We start from the raw sequence: 18,105 nt of genomic DNA on the forward strand, positions 1-18,105 counted from the left end.
ATTTGGCTGGTTCGGGTGGTAGAGCATGCAACTCTTGATTTCCAGGTTGTGAGTTCAAGCCCCACATTGGGTGTAGAACCTACTTAGTTTAAAAAAGAAATCTAAGTATTCTGCATTTATGGTTCTGAATCCTAGACTTATGAATTTTTGTGTTATTTATTACTTTGGTGCATTATAAATAATGATATGGAAAGGAGGCCATAATGCATATTAAATGCAAAAAGCAAATTCCTTAACAGTCTGGTTATTCTGAATCCAAGAATTCATTAAAAGGAAAACAAAAGTGTTCTCATTGCTTGGAGTTTTTGTTTGTTTCCTGTTTCAACTGTATAGTTTTATTATGATCAGAAAATGTGAGTCCGTGAATTCTTTCTACGTGCTGGCATACAACATAAGGTTTTTGTAAATATTGATAGTACAGGTGACCTTTGAATAACATGAGGCTTAGGGATGCTGAACCCTCCACAGTCAAAAATCCACTTTGTGAACCTTTGATTCTTCAGAACTTTACAGTTAACTGCTTCTAGTACCAGTGCCACTTTACTGGTAAAAGTCAATTAATACACTGTTTTTTAAAACTTTATTTGGGAGGGATAGTAAGTGTGAGTGCAAGTGCACAGGCATGTGCACACAAGTGGGAGGTGGGGCAGAGGGACAAGCAGACTTCTCACTGAGCAGGGAGCTGATGCTGGCTAGATCCCAGGACCCTGAGATCATGATCTGATTTGAAGTCAGATGCTTAATGAACTGAGCCATTCAGGTACCCTAGAACACATTTTGCAAGAAGTGTATGTGTGTGTATTTATATTGTGTTCTTACAAAGTAAGCTAGAGAAAAGAAAATGTTGAGAAAACTAAAAGGAAGAGGAAATACATTTATAGTAACCATACTGTTTTTATCAAGAAAAATCCATGTGTATGGACCCAGGCACTTAAAACCTGTGTTGTTCAAGGGTAAACTCTATGTGAAAATAAATTTTAGATAAATACAAAATTTATATTAAAAGGAGAAACCATGTAAGTTCACTCTAAGAAAAAAAAATAAACCTTTTTATAATTAGGAAAAAGCCTTTCTAGAAGCAGTTCTTTAGAACTAAAGTCATATAAAATAAAATCAGATTCGTTTTTCTGTAAAATGTTTTAAGGATCTTTTTGGGAAAATGACATAAATCAAGTCAGACTGGAGAAAATATTTCTAAAATCTTTGGCAAGCAATGTATCAAATGTGTCTGCAAATTGGTAAGAAAGACACTTGGAAAAAATAGCAGAGGTTGTGAACAGACAATTCTTAGAAGAAATACAAATGGTTGATTAGTGTGAAAAGTTGTCCAGTTTCAGTTATTAAAGAAATATGTCTAAAGATAGTGAAATCTTTTTTTTTCCTGTAAGATTGGCAAAGATTAAAAGTACTGACAAAACACTGTTAATAATGTAGGCAATAGCCACTCTACACCGTTAAGAATACAAATTGGTACAAGTTTTTTTTTGAGGATCATGTATGTTTGTAGAAGTCACCCTTTGACCTAACAGTTGTGCTACTTGGAATTGATTTGTGGAAACATTCAATGACTTATACTTTTATATGTTTATTTCAGCATTATCATACAATATTAAAAAATGAGAAACAGTGCAGAGCTTATATTCATTTGATGAAATACTATGCAGTTAATAAATAAGTCGACATATTTACTATCACAGAAAGGTATCTAAGAGGGGCACTAGGGTGTCTCAGTTAGTGAAGCATCTGACTCTTGATTTTGGGTTCAGGTCATGATTTCAGGGTCGTGAGTCGAGCCCCATATTGGCCTCACACTCAGTGCGGTGGTGTCTGCTTGAGGTTCTCTCTTTCCCTCAGACCTTCCTCTGCTCAAATGTGTGTGTGAACGCATGCTGTCTCTCAAAATAAGAAAGGTATCTAAGAGTTAAGAAATCTTATAAGATAGTTTGTGTCATTTTTTAATTTTACAAAACAAAGTGCCTACTAATGTATATAGCTAAATATAAATAGAAAACAGCCAGAAGAACATATACCAAGCTACTAATAGTGGTGGTTATTGCTGAAAGTGGAATTATTTCTGAAATGTTTGGATTTCACCTATAATTATTAGTGAGATAACTGGTATTTATATTTAATCATTACATGTACTTGTATTCTTTTTTTAATTTAACATTATGACATAAGCATTGCTCATTAAAAAGTTACATGGCTGGGGCACGTGGGTGGCTTAGTCAATTAAGTGTGGACTCTCAATTTTGGCTTGGATTGTGGTCTTCAGGTTGTGAGATCCAGCCCCCTGTTGGGCTCCATGCTGGTCATGGAGTCTGCTTGAGATTGTGTTTCTCCCTCCTTCTACCCCCCAACCCTGCTTTCTTTCTTAAGAAAGAAAGAAAATTAAAGTTACATGGAGGACAATAGTATGTAGTGAAAACTTTATGATTATTTCTGTGTTCATGGGTATACTCTGGAAGGATTTTTACAAAAGTGGGAAAATAAGTTTTTCAACACATTCTTTATACATTTTTATTAGATATTTCTGAATTCCACTTAAAACCGTCTTCTCCCATATTTGAAGTAGAAAACATCTAGTTGGTTCACACTCACTTAACCTGGGCTATTTTCTTAAGACTTCTTAATTACACACTCAAAAAAAAAAAAAAAGACTTATTAATTACAGAAAGCATGTTTTTAACTACATACTTTTCTTTTTCTCCTGGGTTAATTTGAATTTCTGGAGAGAAAAACTTATTTATGTTTTCCTTCTAAAATGCTGAGAATACTTAATATATTTTTTCTTTTTTTAATTGAAAGTATAGTTGACACACAATGTTACATAAGTTTTAGATGTGCAACATAGTGATTTGACAAGTTTATACATTATGCTCTGCTTACCACAGGTGTAGCTACCATCTGTCAGCGTACAATGCTATTTTAATATATATAAAGCCCAGTAGTAGTGATGGTGTTGGTGGAACTGTTTATAGCTCTTTTATATCTCAATGGATTCAAATTTAAAACAATTTAATAATTATGTAGTATTCACTTACATTAATTTTCTTCTTTTGGCCTGCCATTATTTTCTACAGAGGCAGTGGGTGTGACCAGCCAGCAACCAGTGTTTTGTCCTTTTCATAAGAAGGAACAGCTAAAGCTTTACTGTGAAACATGTGACAAACTGGCATGCCGGGACTGCCAGTTATTAGAGCATAAAGAGCATAGGTACTGACATCTTTAATTATAGACCCACATTTATAATAAGCTATATGAGGAATAGAGGACTGCTGGAACCCCAGCCAAATGGCAGTCAACAAATAAAGTTTTTTTGGCCAGCAGTATGTTGGCTTGTTCCAGGATGTTTCAACTTGGGCACTGTTGATACTTGTTGGCTGGGGGTTGCTTCAGGTTCATTGTATGGTGCTTAGGTTCATTTTTGACCTATATTCACTGGATTCCAGTGACATCATCCCAGTTGTGACAACCGAAAATGTCTCCAGATGTTGCCAAATGCCCTGCAGAACAAAATCACCCTGAATTGAGAACCACTGGCCTGCACACTATTTGAAAATAAATGGAATTTGTTGCCAGTGTTGTAAAGTGAGGAGATTTTACCTTCAGAAAAAAAATTTGGGTCTTTGGGTTTTTGAGAAAATGGAACTTGTTAGCCCCATATTCCTGTCAGCATTGAGTGGAATTCACTTCAGTGTTCTGTAGAATGAGGCACGGGTTTCCCAATTCATCATAATTCCTGCAGAAGCTTATTTTTAAATCTGACCTCCCACAGGCATTTGAGTCAGCAGCCACTGATTTATTTAAATAGTAAGATTCTGATTAATATAAACAAAATAGATTAAAATGGTCTAGGCTCAGAAGCTGATGATTGGTTACCAGAGAGGTGGGTGAGGGGATGGGTTAAATAGATGATAGGTTTGCATTTGGTGTGATGAGCACTGGGTGTTGTATATAAGTGTTGAATCACTAAATTAGGGATCCCTGGGTGGCGCAGCGGTTTGGCGCCTGCCTTTGGCCCGGGGCGCGATCCTGGAGACCCGGGATCGAATCCCACGTCGGGCTCCCGGTGCATGGAGCCTGCTTCTCCCTCTGCCTGTGTCTCTGCCTCTCTCTCTGTAACTATCATAAATAAATTAAAAAAAAATTGAATCACTAAATTATACAACTAAAACTGATACACCATATATTAACTAACTGGAATTTAAATAAAGACTAAAAAAGGAAAGAAAAAGGGAAGAAATGATCTAAGGTCCCAGTAATGGCAGACTAGACAATTTGTACCAAACCATACCAGTGAGGATAACAAGAATACCTGGACAAAATACAGAAGTCATTGATAAAAAATCTAGAGCTTAGTAGTAAAGAATTACGAGGCCAGATTGGAGTGGGGAGAGAAAATAATAGCTTTTTTCCCTCTTTGATGCATTTACCAGGACTTCTGATAGGCCACAGGGCTGAGAATGAGAAGATAGGGATTACAGGGATTGAAGGTTCCTCTTCCTTGCCTTGATTTGGAATTCTGAAAGTCTACACTGTTTAAGTAAAGATGAATTTGGTACTAAATAGTTCATGACTGGGACTGAAGCCTCAACATCAAATTCTTCAGGACCCAAAGATGAAGTAAATTGAAATCATACTGGTACCCCAAGATGTACCTGGTAGAATTAAATATAAATCCTTCCTGAAGAGAAAAAACATCATCCTCTGTCTCAGATTTATTCAGTAATGAACTTTGCAAAATGGTCCAACACATAATTAGAAGTAATCAAGTATTCTAGGAGATTCGACAACATGAACAAAACCTGGCAGATACAATAAATAATATAAAAAGACCCTTAGGGCTACCTCTTTTTATATTGAAGAGACAAAATGGAAAATTTGGGTGGAGAAATGAAAACTATAAAAAAGAATGAGATGGAAAGTCCAGAACTGAAAATTGCCATAACTGAAATTAACTCATTAGTGGCTGTAACAGATTTGACGTAGCTGGAAAAGAGAATTAATGAACTAGAAGGAAAGTAAGAAAATACCCAGAATGAAGCACGGTAAACAAAAAGATAGAAAGTGGAAGTAATACAGGGTGTAACTGGGGCCAAGAAGGAGAAGAGAGGGAATGGGAAGGAAGCAACATTTAAAGACAGAACAGGGACCCCTGGGTGGCGCAGCGGTTTGGCGCCTGCCTTTGGCCCAGGGCGCGATCCTGGAGACCCGGGATCGAATCCCACATCGGGCTCCCGGTGCGTGGAGACTGCTTCTCCCTCTGCCTGTGTCTCTGCCTCTCTCTCTCTCTCTGTAACTATCATAAATAAATAAATAAATAAATAAATAAATAAATAAATAAATAAATAAATAAAAATAAAGACAGAACATAATGGCTTAGAATGTGGTAATATTGAAGAAAGATGTCTAGCCCATATTTAGGAAGCCATAAAACTCCAGCAGGATAAAAAAAGAAATATTTTTAAAATACAGAAAGAAAATAATTATAAAAGTAAAATTCTATACTCTGAACATTTTTTTAAAATGAAGATTAATGAAAGACATTTCGATAAAATAAACTGGGATAATATATTCCCAGTAACCCTCACTAAAGTATACCTAGGCAAAAGAGAAATGGTAGTTAATGAATGGTGGAATGAAGAGCAATTAAAATGGTAAGTATGAGTAAATCTAAATAAATGTTGACTTAGGAAACAAAAATGTCTTACAGTGTTTTTTGTATATTACACAATAGATGTTTTGGGAGAATATGGAGTTTGTGTTGTAAGACTCATGGATAGTTGTAGAAGATGATAAAAAAAGTACAAATTAGTATTAGATAGTAAGTGTAGATCTGTATTTTATAATGCCTAGAGTAATTACTAAAAGAATAGTAGAAGTGTCTAGGATTATCAGAGTTAACAGGGAGGGGAAGTGGAATCATTAGGCAGTCTAAAAACAGGCCAAAAAAGAAAAACAAAGAACAGATGGGATTTAATAAGGACTTGCTAAGTTGGTAAATCTGTAAATATATTTGTAATTATAACTGGAAATGGGTAAAATGTTCCAAATTAAAAGATTTTTGGCTTCGATAAGAAAGAGAATAGAAAATCTGCCATTTGCTTTTTATAAGAGGAGCACCTAAAACCTAAGTATGTAGAAAGAACAATGGAAAAAGATACACCACATAACACTAATCAGAGGCAAGCTGTTATATCAAAGTGCCTTGAGATAAAGAGGGACACTTTATCCAATAGAGGGGTCTCTTCATTTAAAAGATAGAGCAGTTCTAAATATGTATGCCCATAGCCTTAAAATATATAACAAAAAGTAACAGAACTTAGAATGGACCAATCCATAGAGTGGGAAATGTTGACATTTTCAATAATTGACAAAACAAGCAGATTTAAAAATCAGGATATCCCGCCAAGATTCAAATAACCTAAAGACTATGTGGACATTAAGGAACACTGCACCCAATAATAATGTGCATTCTTTTCAAACATGAAAAAAAATTAATTGACCTTATGTTAGGGCAGTCTTAAATTTCAGAGGGTTAAAATGCTATTAAGTCTTGGTGTAAACTCAATGCAGTTAAATCTAGAAGATAATAGGTGGAGAAAATTCTCCATACACTTGAAAATGAAGACCTGAAATTCATATGAAAGCTATATGCAGCAAAGCATGATCCTATACTGCAGCCTGGACTAGAAGGGGAAAATGATTTAGAGGACATGACTGAAACAAATGGTATAACTGGTATATGGTGTGTAGAGAAGGTGAGAGAATGATCTCCGTGTCCATTTTCTTAATCGTTACAATATGGTTGCATAACAATGCCCTCTGTTTAGAAAATGCATACTGATTATTATTACAGTGTTAAAGAGCTATGATGAGTCTATTTAAAAAACTAAGCTGTGTAAAGATATACCTCTCTGTACCATGGCAGATTTAACTTCAAAGTTATTTCAAAATAAGCAGTTAGAAATAAATGTAAATAAAGCATTGAAGAAGAAATCCCAGTGGATATTAGAAGATACTTTTATCTGAATATTAGAAATAATATCCTAAATATATTGTAAAGGAAGATCTATAGATCATGAAATGAATATATTAGACAGCAAGAATAAAAAAAGTCAATGTATCAAACCTTTATCTCAAATTAGAAAAATCAGTGAATAAACCTCAAGTGGGGAAAAGGACACCATGAGCATATGCAGACATTAATGAAGCAGATAATGTCAAAAATCAAATCATTCAAAAGATTGGTAAATTGACAAATCCCTTTATGAGTGACTGAGAGCTGACCCACCCGACCAATGCCAGGAGCTAAAAGGAGGAGCATCAGTACATCCTCTAACAGCATTTAAAATTATGAAAAGAATATCTGTCAATTGATTTGAAAATTTTTACTTGAAAGAGAATAATTCTTAGAAAATACAACTTACTGAAACTAGCATAAGGTAAGCTAGAAAGCCAGAATAGTCCTTTAATGTAAATTCATGATCTGTAAATTCCTCACAAAGAAAACTACAGACCCAGATGACTCAATGGATGAATCAACAACATAGGGGAGGTAAAAATAACACCTTAAATTAATGCAGCCTTGTCCAGAGAATGATGAAAGAATGTATTCTCTCCAACTTGTTTTATGAGGAATAAAAAAATGACTAGTCTCGTCCATGAAATGAATGAACATTCTAAGAAATAAAATAGGAAACCAAATCCAGTAGTATTTTGATTTTTGGACAATATAATTGCAACCTAGTTGGCTTTGTTTTAGGTATACTGAGTTCATCTAACATTTAAAAATCATTCCTGTAATTCATCATATTAAAAGAATAAAGGAAAAATTACATGACCATTTCAATAGAGACAGAAGCAACATTCTGTAAAAAATATATATCTATGTATATATACATGTACGTGTGGTAGAAGATCTTATCTTAGCAAACTAGGAATTAAATAAATTTCCTAAACCTGATAAGGTTATCTGTAAAGAGACCTAGAAAACATCATAACAGAATATTGAAAGTCTTTATTTTTTTTAAAGATTTTATTTATTTATTCATGAGAGACAGAGAGAGGCAGAGACACAGGCAGAGGGAGAAGCAGGCTCCAGGGACGTGGGACTCCAGGATCATACCCTGGGTCAAAGGCGGCGCTAAACTGTTGAGCCACCTGGGCTGCCCAGAATATTCAAAGTCTTTAGATGGAGTTTAGGAACAAGATAAGAGTGACAATTCTGACCATTTCATTTAATGTTACACTGTACCACAGTCCCGAAGAGTGCATTATATACAAAGGAAATCCAACAGAATCATTAACTGTGTTCCCCCCCCCTTTTTTTTTTCTAATGCTGGCATCCCTATTTAGTGATTTAAGTGACCTTGCACTTTTAAACCACATTATGTAAATTACTGTAATGCATTTTATGAAAAATTAATAAAACTGGTTATCTTCTACATTACTATTTCCCTGGAGCTACTCTTGAGTTCTCTACATGGTTTGTCAGGGGTTATCACGTTCACTTCCAAGTTAACTTTTTTAAAGTGCTATATTTTATGTTGCTTAAAGCTTACTGCATTTAAGGCATAATAACATCAAGAGGTTGTTTTGTTTTTTTGTTTTTTGTTTTTTGTTTTTTTTTTAGTCTTCCCATTTTTTTCCCAAAGGCATATATTTGTGACCTCTATGATGCCACAACTACCTGATGTTTAAAAGTGATCTTTACCTATGATGGCGGCGGGGAGAGAGAGACACAGACACAGGGAAGGAGAGTCAGAGAGACAGGGATGGAGAGACAGACGGTGAGGCAGAGACTGAAAGACAGGGAAACAGGTAGGGAGACGACGAGAGACTGGGAGGGAGAGACCGAGACACAGAGAGGGAGACACAGAGACCAGGAGGGTGAGATCTAGACAGCGTGGGAGAGACAGAGAGGGAGGGAGACCGAGAGACAGGGAGGGAGAGACAGAGAGACAGGGAGGGACAGACCCAGAGACAGGGAGGGAGAGACCCAGAGACAAAGGGCTGCGCGGGGGAGGAGTGGTGGGACCTGTTCGCGGAGGGGCTGGTTGTGTGGCCTCCTACGGGTCAGGTCTCCTTCGGGCGGCTCAGAGAGGGTGCGGGGCCCCTCCACCGGGGCTCAGGGAGGGTGCCGAGCCCATCCGCGTACGCTCAGAGGGGTTTGGATGCAGGCACCGTCCAGCGTCAGGGCACGGCCTTGGGGCGGTGGCTTGAGGGCCTGAGTGGCTGGGCCCCAGGAGAGCCCCCAAGGCCCTTGGCTCTTCGTCCTCCCCCCTCCTCCTCTCCCCCCTCTGCCCCTGCCCCCCTTCCCCCCTTCCCCCATTCCCAAGCTCCCCAGGCTCTCCAGGAGCACTCCCGCCCCCCCCCACCCCCCTTGGTCCCTATCAGGTGAGTATGGCGATTTCTGAAACTTTTGAATTTTGAAAGCATTCCCCTTTCTCCACATCCTCTCCAACATTTATTGTGTCCTGTCTGGTTCTTGTTCCCCATTCTCACCGGTGTGAGGTGGTATCTCATTGTGCTTTTGCTCTGTATTTCCCTGCTGGCTGGCGATGCAGAGCATCGTCTCGTGTGCTTGTTGCCACGTCTCTGTCTTCCTGTGTGACGTTTCTATTCATGTCTTTTGCCCATTTCAGGGTGGCACTCTTGGTTTCTTTGCTGATGAGTTGAATAAGTTCTTTAGAGACCTTGGATAACTGGCCCTGTATCGGACGGGTCATTTGCACATATCTTCTTCCATTCTGGAAGTTTGTCTTTTAGTTTTGTTGAGTGTTTCTTTTGCTGTGCAGAAGATTCTCATATTGATAAAGTCCCAGTGAATCATTTTGGCTCTGTTTCCCTGGCCTTCATGGATGTATCTTGCAAGAAGTTGCTGTGGCCCAGTTCAAGGAGGGTGTTGTTGCCTGTGTTCTCCCCTAGGAGTTTGATGGAATCTTGTCTCCCATTTAGATCTTCCATCCATTTTGAGTTTCTCTTTGTGTCCGGAGGTGTGAGAGAACGGTCCAGTTTCACTCCTCTGCGTGTGGCTGTCCAACGTGTCCAGCAGCCTTTAGTGAAGAGACTGTCTTTTTTCCAGCGGATGGTCTTTCCTGCTTGGTCGAATGTACGGTCTTGACTGTAGAGTTGAGGGTCCACTTCTGGATTTGTCTCTTCTGTCCCATTGATCTGTGTGTCTGTTTTTGTGCCAGTACCACACTGTCTTGATAAGCACAGCTTTGTAGCACGACCTGAAGTCCAGCATTGTGATGCCACCAGCTGTGGTTTTCTTTTCTCATACTGCCCTGGGCATTCAGGGACTTTTCTGATGATTCCACACGAATCTTCTGATGATTTGTTCCAGCTCTCTGAAGAGAGCCCGTGGTATTTCTGATGATAGGGATCGCGTTCCATGTGTAAATTGCCCTGGGTCACGTGGACATTTTCCCAATATATATGAATTGTTCCAATCCAGGAGCATGGAATGGTTTTCCATCTCTTTGTGTCTTCCTCAATTTCTTTCAGACGTGTTCCGTGGTTTTTCGGGTAGAGATCCTTTATCTCTCTGGTTAGGTGTATTCCTAGGTATCTCATGCTTTTGGGTACAATTGTCACTGGGACCGATTCCTTCATTTCTCTTTCTTCAGTCTCATCGTTGGCGTATAGAGAGGCCAGTGATTTCTGGGCATTGATTGGGTATCCTGCCACGCTGCCAAATTTGTTGTATGAGTTCTAGCAATCTTGGGGTGGAGTCTTTTGGGTTTTCCAGGTACGGTATCAGTCATCGGCAAAGAGGGAGAGGTTGACTACTTCTTTGCCGATTTGAATGCCTTTTATTTCTTTCTGTTGCTTGATTGCTGAGGCCATGACGTCTAGTAGTATGTTGAGTAGACTTGGTGAGAGTGGACATCCCTGTCTCTCATTCCCGATCTTCGGGGAAAGGTTCCCAGTGTTTCTGCATTGAGGATGATTATTTGTCGTGGGCCTTCCTTTCCATCGATGGCTTTGGAGATGCTGGGAACGTTCCCTCTATCGCTGTACTCTGAAGCATTTGGATCAGGAGTGGATGCCGTATTTGTCAAATGCTTTCTCTGCATCTATCGAGAGGATCATCTGGTTCTTGTTTTTTCTCTTGCAGATCTGATCAGTCACACAGAGTGTTTGTCGAGTGTTGAACCAGCCTTGCGTCCCGGGGATAAATGCCACCTGGTCACAGTGAGTAACTTCTCAATGTACCGTTGGATGCTATTCACTCGTATCTTGTTGAGAACATTTGCATCCGTCTTCATCGGGGATATCGGTCTATAACTCTCCTTTTTGGTGGGGTGGGGTCTTTGCTTCTGGACTTCAGGTGATGCTGGCCTTTTAGAACGAGTTTGGAAGTATTCCATCTCCAGAAGCTTCAGGTGGCCTCACTGTAGTCTCTGTGGCGGGCTCTTGTTTTGGTTCAGGAGGTAGCTCAGTGGCCAGAGTCGTTCACTCCACTGAGGCAGGTGGCTGCTCTGGCATTTGCGGGAACCCGATAGCATGCCCCTGGGTGTGCTCTTCTTCCAGGGTGGCCTTGGATACAGGTAGCTCTTGCAAGTCGGAACAGTGAGTCAGAGGTGTTACCACCACGTGCATTGGTTTGGTCTCAGCAGCTGGCTTCTCGGCTCCCTCCGTGACCAGCTCGATCACCTCTGGCTCTGAAGCTTTAGCAGGCCCCGAGGTAGGAGCTGGGGTCGGTTGTTGAGGTGGTTCTGGATATTGCACAGGGGAAGACACTAGTTGTTCCCCTGAGCTGGGTGGCTGCTCCGGCATGTGGCGGACCCTGATAGCATGCGCCGGGACATGATGTACCACAAGGGTGGCCAAGATTGCAGGTGGGTCCTCCTTGTCGGGAGACTGAATCAGTGGCGTGACCACCTCGTGCATTGGCTTGGTCTCAGCAGCTGGCATCTGCGCTCTGGCCAAGCACTCAGCACCGACAGCCCTGCCCAGCTCGATCACCTCAGGCCCAGAAGCTTCATCAGGCCCCACCTTCGGAGCTGGGGTGGGCTGCTGCCATGGTTCATGATGTTGCTCAGGGGCCGAAGCTGGTTGCTGCACTGAGGCAGGTGACTCCTTTGGCATGGCATGCCGGGGACGTTGATAGTGGGTGCCCGGGGGAGCTCTTCTTGCAGGGTGGCCAAGTGTGCAGGTGGCTCCACCAGGTTGGGACAGTGAATCAGACATGTGACTGCCATGTAAATTGGCTTGGCCTCCGCAGCTGGCATCTCGGCTCGGGCCAAGGACTCAGCACCAAATGCCATGCCCGGCTCGAACTGCTCAGGCCCATAAGCTTCAGCTCGCCCCAGTGTAGTAGCTCTGGCGGGCTCTTGATTTCATGTAGGATGTTGCTCAGTGCCCGAAGTCGGTTGCTCCACTGAGGCAGGTGGCTGCTCCGTCATGTGGGGGATCCCGATAGCATGCCCCTTGGCGTGCTCTTCCTCCAGGGTGGCCGTGGGTACAGGTACTTTTTCACATTTGAAATACCTTATTGCCTATTTGCTTATGTTAAAAAAATAACTGTGTCCAAAACTTAAAGATTCTTATTTACTGATGCATTTAAATCTTTCTCATAATGATGTATGGCATTTAATGTAGTAGGGAAATTGTTCATATCGGTGCCTCCGGCAGCTTTTCCTTCTGTACTTGTGGTGTTCCTGTTTATATCATTTGGATATCTTTTGAAAAACAATGACATTCTTAGAACCCTGAAGATTTACCTGGTGTTTTTTTTTTTTTTTTTTTTTTTTTTTTTTTTTAGTGTCATACATTTCCATTTATTGGACCTAATGAATACATTAGTTAAATGTTTGCTTATTTTACATAAAGGGCCTGTTTCTTTTTTTTGAATTTTTAATTTATTTTTTTTAATTAATTAATTAATTAATTAATTTATTTATTTATTTATTTATTTATTTATTTATTCATGATAGTCACCAAGAGAGAGGGAGAGAGGCAGAGACAGAGGCAGAGGGAGAAGCAGGCTCCATGCAGACAGCCCGACCTGGGACTCGATCCAGGGTCTGCAGGGTCACGCCCTGGGCTGCAGGTGGCGCTAAACCGCTGAGCCACCGGGGCTGCCCTCGCTACCTCTTATATGGTGCTACTCACTGCAGAAATGACAGAATGAGCATGGGACTACTCTGTAGGCACAGTGAACATTTCCCAAAGTCTTCAAAGTGCACAGTCCCTTCAGGGTAGTAGACTAGCTGTGTTGTGTTACCTTGGGCCTGTATGTGTCAGTCGGCGGTAAATGACCGAGATCATGTGGTTTTCATCAATATTAACACTTACTGGGGCACCGTTTCTAAAAGGTCAGGAATGACGGAGCGAAACATTTTCCCGAGAATGCTTTATAAGACGCCTTGAAAACATGAAGCAATTTAACCCACTTGATAGATAGTCCGTGGCTGCTGAGGTAAGGCTGCATGTCCAGAGCGCAGGGCATTGGCAGGAATACGGAGCAGCGGGGCCGCAGTGTGCGCAAGCCCCTTTCGGGGCTGGGGGGCTGGGGTGCCGGGGGCCGGGGGGCCGGGGCCGGCTGAGGATGCGGCTCGGCCTGCGTCGCACACCTTCCATCGTGGTCCTCCTTTCTCTTTTGTGGAGAACACTTCTTTGCACACTCGAGTTATTCGTCAATCATCACACATGTGTAGACTGGTCTAGCGATTTTCTGGTAGGAGCTTGTTTTCATATTTAGGCCCTCGGTTTTTATTGAGTCACCATCAGCAGTGATTCGAAAAAATCCTCTCCGTATTTGCAGGGTTGGAGATTTGTTTGAAACCTGACCATCCAATAAGTCGTTCTCTGCATGCCGTGTGACAAATGTGTAGCGTTACCAGCAAAGATCATATTAATTCCTTTAATTAACATGTGACTCGAGAAGTCTCAGATTAATCAGCACATGACTCGTGGTTATTCGTACCCTTGTGGGAGTTTTTTTGCCACCAAATGCAAATACCAGGCTAAAAATACTGCTTTGTTTGTACATGGAGCGACTATTCATCGCAATAGTCCTGTACATCTAAGAGAACAGAAAGTAATTAAAATGTTGATCACTATAGTAAATCTCCGCAACGGCTGCTTGTTTGTATTTCATATGTGCTCACGTTTCTGAGAAGTTAGCTCTTGCACAACCACCTACCATGATTATCTGATATCCTCCAGAAGGTTAGCTGGGTGGTTTCCTATGTTACTTAGGAAAAACTTTCTTTTCGCAATCGACAATGTCAGCATCAATTTAAAGTGTAACACTAAGCACGTGCTTGCTCTCTGAATATCGCCCTCCAGCCACCCTGCCGAGGATCTGGCCGTGACACTTTGAGGAGATCATCGATCCTCACTGTTCATGGCACTTTGCCTGCACACCCGGGCTGCCTGGGCACCTCTGGATCCAGCTGCCGTTGTTTCTGTGACCCAAGGTGCGCTGACCGTAGCAATTTACATTATGTGTGCAAATTAAAAGTTACCTTGCAACAGCAGTTTACTTTAAAAAATGACCTCGTTTTCCCCCATGTTAAAGTTCTGTTATGTTATAGGAGTTGCATTTTTGTATGATGCAAGGATCTTTTTGTAGGACATAGTCACCCGCCATGATGAGGATAGGTTTCTTTTTTCTTTTCATTTGGGCTTAGGTCGGAATCTCCATAAGGAAAATTATCTTATCTTTCATCATCTTGTGCTCTATCAGAATATATATATGTGCTATTTGATTGCATGTTTTCAATTTAATTACATTTTTTTTTACCAGATTTAAGTCTAAAATAATTGAACTTGTCATATATTGCTGAAAATCTTTCTTCTTTCTGCTCCTAAATTCTCCACTTGAACTGTCACAGTGGTCTGATTTATCCTGTCCTGTTTATAGTTGTAGTGATAGAGAGAAATACCTACTTACCATTTTCAATGCAAATTGTTTTAGTTGCAGACTGCAACATGAGCATACTGTTAAATCTAGCATTATCCGAGTTTTGGATACCATTAGTATCTTTTCTTTTCCTCACAACTTTTTATGTCTGCGATGAGGGAAGGAAAATAGAAAACTTCCAATCATTAACATTTTATGATCCGTTAGGGTAGAGACCTGACTTGGGCTGTTCAACCAAAGTTTTGCTGTTCGGGTTTGAACAGTGTTAACTGGGAAACGGCCACCCCATTAAAGAGTGTTCCCCCCAGTATTGGTAGAGACAAAGTAAAGTCAGATACACGCTGTATCTGTCATTTTTGTTGCAACTTACTATTGTTCTTCAGTTTCTGATTGTTCATTATTTTAAGGCACATGTGAGCCTTGTGCAAGTACATTGAAGTGTCGTGCTCTTTTGGTGAGAAAATCTTTTGTATTTATCAGAGAGCACATGGATACATACGGTATATAAGATTTTTCTGTTTCTGACGCACTTTTTTTTCTTCCCCTAGAGATGTAGAGCTTTGGGGATCATGAACAGTTTTCATCCTGATTTGTAATGATCTGTTTGTCCGTAGATAGGAAAATGTTATGAAATAATACTAAATATTCCTAAGTAAGATTATACCTTGTAGAGATCAAAGCCCAACATGCATGCAGTTAGATTTTGGTCATCTTCCGGAGCAGTGAGTATGCGTGGTGTACGGTGGCCATAAGCACATGTATTCCGTGTCGGCTGTCTCTTACCTCGGTCTACTTATGTTTTCAGTAGCATGGCTAATGTTCATTATAAAATCTTGATCTTATCCGTGAAAGTCTGTAGTAAATGTAAACTTTCAAGTGTTTGACAGCGGCACGATCCGCCAGGCTGGAAAGCTCATTTGACTAATAGGTCGTTGGCCTACTCTTAATTCAGCCTTTTGTCCATCCAGCTGCGTGACCTTGTGTGCATTCCTTTAAATCTCTGTCTCTCGTCTGTGCACGTGTGGGATTCCGGGGGAGCTGGAGCTGGGGTCGCAGCCCCCGAGTTCCCTGTGTTCCACAGCAGCTGTACTTGCTTGAACAAACCTCCTTGACTCTCCGAGCCTGGTTTCGTGCTCTGAACCCCTGATGTGATCAGATGCAGACTGTCGTGAGGATCAATTGAGGCAATAAATGGAAAGCCCTGTGAGGGGCTTGTGGCGAGGAAAGCTCTGTGTAGGCTTATTAATCTCTAGTACCTGACTTTGAACAACACCATTACTTCCTGATGAAGTACTTCATCAGTACTTCCTAATGGCCGACCTGATGCAGCGTCGGCCAAGTTATTTAACCTCTTAAGCTCCATTCACTCAACTACAAATATGGAGAATTCCTCTTTCTTCCAGAATTCTCATAAGGAGTGAACTACATGAGGTTAAGTACGTAACATATCACAGCAGAGTGACATCAGGTCTTCCTGTCCTGTCACTGGGTATCACCTCTGCCTCGTGCATTTTCATCTAGTGAAAGCTTCCTGAGGCCCAGCCTCATTTTAAGTTCTGGGGGAGAGTGATGAGCAAGACAAGGACTCTGTATTTCTGGAGCTGACTTCCTTGTGGGGTCTCAGGAAATAGAGGAGTGAGCCAATCAGTAATTTCAGAAAGCAGTGGGTAGTGTGGAGGAATGATGTTGGGTGACAGGCAAGGAAGTGACGAGGGGTAGGGGGAGTCATGGCAGAGCTTAGCGGTTGCAGATAGATCTTTTGCAGAAGGCAGCCCCAGAGCGTTTTGTAAAGACTTTTCTTTGAGATAGTCGTAGACTCCCATGCAGTTGTAAGAAATGACACAAAATATTACCATGCAGAGTACCGTAATACACACATAACCAAACTAAAAGTCCGAGCATTCTTTGTGAGGCATTGAGAGTCGAATCTTGAATGATGAGAGGGATTATGTCAAAGAGCATTCCAGGTGGAGGGAATAGAGAGGTGCCGATTCTGAAGTGGGAAGATGTTGGGGTGTTGGCTTCACTGAGCAGGGCCAGTGTGGCTGTGACCCTTGCATGAGGGAACGAGGGCTTTTTGAAAGGTTGAGCATCCAAGCCACTGTGTCCTGCAGGGCCTTGACGGTGGTGGTGCGAGACTTGTGTTCTTTGTGCAAGCAATCACACTGGTTGTGCTTCAGCAGAGTGCTCAAGATCTCCCTCCATAATTTGTCAAAACTATCACCCCCTCCCCATTTTTAAAGTGGACCTCAAACATTTTCGTCTCAAGTATCAACAATACAGGATGGAGTTTCTAGTGTATGGGAAAAGTTGACCTTATAAAAGTATTTTATATCTCAGTATTGAATATGTATCCAATAGGACGTTACTACCATGATAGTTTGATGCTCACTATCATCCCTTTGAACTTTACCTGACTGAGCTCTCCCTTTTCACTGTCAGAACAATTATATTTGCTTTTCTTCTTGAACTCCTGTCTCTTTCATTTCCTCCATAGATTTTATTTTATGGTTTTTATAATGGGAAGATGTTTTAATAAGTATCCTGTCATTTGTGTGTATGTGTGTACATATAGAGACCCGTGTATATACACATGGAAGTAAGGTTTCTAAAGTTTTAGTGTCTTTGGCTACAGTATTCTAAGTGTGAAAATCGGTCAGAAAGAATTGTTATCATAAATAGTACTGATGCACAATTGATATAAACTGCAGAATTAATAGTATGATTGGTAATTTTTAAACATGAAATATAATGCCATTGGGATGCCTCTCTTAGCAAGATGGAGAGAGAGTTTATAAAATTTCAGTTCATGTACCCATGAATGAATACTATGACCAGGGTGATGTAAAGTCTGGTGGAAATTAATAGTAAACATAAGTGATATGCTGTGGGGCTTCGAAATGAAGTTTGAATGATTATTAGGTATGTTGTTTGTATATTATATATGTTTATAGTATGTCATTACAGTAGGATGAATTACACTGTTTTCGAAGTCCATGTAATGTTAACAAGGGCATGCTAGGAATGAATAAGCAGGAAGGTGCTTACCTTCCTGATGAGGGGGTAGATGTGTGTAAAAACTTGATACTGTTCCTCTAAGTTTGCATAAATGTTTACGTAACGATATATCTTATGTTATATAATATTAAATATATATGTATATATATTTTATACTGATATATATATATATCAGTTCTGAGAAATGATTCTTTGACTTAAAA

The 18,105-nt window shown here is 40.6% G+C and overlaps 1 protein-coding gene across 1 annotated transcript in view; it reads left to right on the top strand.

Annotated features, from left to right (window-relative positions):
• PGBD2 (piggyBac transposable element derived 2) overlaps positions 1 to 3,273 on the top strand; it is an 85,828-nt gene extending 82,555 nt beyond the window's left edge. The window contains exon 6 of the transcript XR_005371284.1: positions 3,084 to 3,273. The gene's annotated coding sequence lies outside the window, so the exon portion shown is untranslated. The remainder of the gene's footprint in view (positions 1 to 3,083) is intronic.
• The last annotated feature ends 14,832 nt before the right edge of the window (positions 3,274 to 18,105 follow it).

This window comes from Canis lupus, chromosome 16, assembly GCF_011100685.1.
Source record: "Canis lupus familiaris isolate Mischka breed German Shepherd chromosome 16, alternate assembly UU_Cfam_GSD_1.0, whole genome shotgun sequence".
NCBI classification, from domain to species: Eukaryota; Metazoa; Chordata; class Mammalia; order Carnivora; family Canidae; genus Canis; species Canis lupus.